Genomic DNA, 1,606 nt, shown 5'->3' on the forward strand with positions numbered 1-1,606 from the left:
GCGTTTAAAAATTCGTATTTCCTAAGCTAATGCTCGCAATAACTTTCAATTTGCAGGATCTTTAGGAGATACTCAGCTCTAAAGGTGCTAAAAGTTTCATTCACATTGCGCAAAATTCTGATTTTTGCCGGCTTGGTGAAAATGGGTCTCAAAATGTACGTGTTGATGCCACTGCGCGTTGGCGTTTAAAAATTCGTATTTCCTAAGCTAATGCTCGCAATAACTTTCAATTTGCAGGATCTTTAGGAGATACTCAGCTCTAAAGGTGCTAAAAGTTCCATTCACATTGCGCAAAATTCTGATTTTTTCCGGCTTGGTGAAAATGGGTCTCAAAATGTACGTGTCGATGCCACTGCGCGTTTGCGTTTAAAAATTCGTATTTCCTAAGCTAATGCTCGCAATAACTTTCAATTTGCAGGATCTTTAGGAGATACTCAGCTCTAAAGGTGCTAAAAGTTTCATTCACATTGCGCACAATTCTGATTTTTGCCAGCTTGGTGAAAATGGGTCACAAAATGTACGTGTTGATGCCACTGCGCGTTTGCGTTTAAAAATTCGTATCTCCTAAGCTAATGCACGCAATAACTTTAAATTTACAGGATGTTTAGGAGATACTCAGCTCTAAAGGTGCTAAAAGTTTCATTCACATTGCGCAAAATTCGGATTTTTGCCGTCTTGGTGAAAATGGGTCTCAAAAGGTACGTGTTGACGCCACTGCGCGTTCGCGTTTAAAAATTCGTATTTCCGAAGCTAATGCTCGCAATAACTTTCAATTTCCAGGATCTTTAGGAGATACTCAGCTCTAAAGGTGTTAAAAGTTTCATTCACATTGCGCAAAATTCTGATTTTTGCCAGCTTGGTGAAAATGGGTCTCAAAATGTACGTGTTGATGCCACTGCGCGTTCGCGTTTAAAAATTCGTATCTCCTACGTTAATGCCCGCAATAACTTTAAATTTGCATGAACTTTAGGAGATACTCAGTTCTAAAGGTGCTAAAAGTTTCATTTGCATTGCGCAAAATTCTGATTTTTGCCAGCTTAGTGAAAATGGGTCTCAAAATGAATGTGTTGATGCCACTGCGCGTTCGCGTTTAAAAATTCGTATCTCCTAAGCTGATGCACGCAATAACTTTAAATTTACAGGATTGTTAGGACATACTCAGTTCTAAAGGTGTTAAAAGTTTCATTCACATTGCGCAAAATTCTGATTTTTGCCAGCTTGGTGAAAATGGGTCTCAAAATGTACGTGTTGACGCCACTGCGCGTTCGCGTTTAAAAATTCGTATTTCCGAAGCTAATGCTCGCAATAACTTTCAATTTGCAGGATCTTTAGGAGATACTCAGCTCTGAAGGTGCTAAAAGTTTCATTTACGTTGTGCAAAATTCTGATTTTTGCCGGCTTGGTGAAAATGGGTCTCAAAATGTACGTGTTGATGACACTGCGTGTTCGCGTTTAAAAATTCGTATCTCTCAAGCTAATGGAAGAAGTAACTTTAGATTTGCACCATATTTAGGAGATACTCAGCTCTAAAGGTGCTAAAAGTTTCCTTTACATTGCGCAAAATTCTGATTTTTGCCAGCTTGGTGAAAATGGGTCTCAAAATGTA

The sequence above is a fragment of the Dendroctonus ponderosae genome, unplaced genomic scaffold, assembly GCF_020466585.1.
Source record: "Dendroctonus ponderosae isolate FM_Combo_2020 unplaced genomic scaffold, Dpon_F_20191213v2 Dpon_F_20191213_11, whole genome shotgun sequence".
NCBI lineage: Eukaryota > Metazoa > Arthropoda > Insecta > Coleoptera > Curculionidae > Dendroctonus > Dendroctonus ponderosae.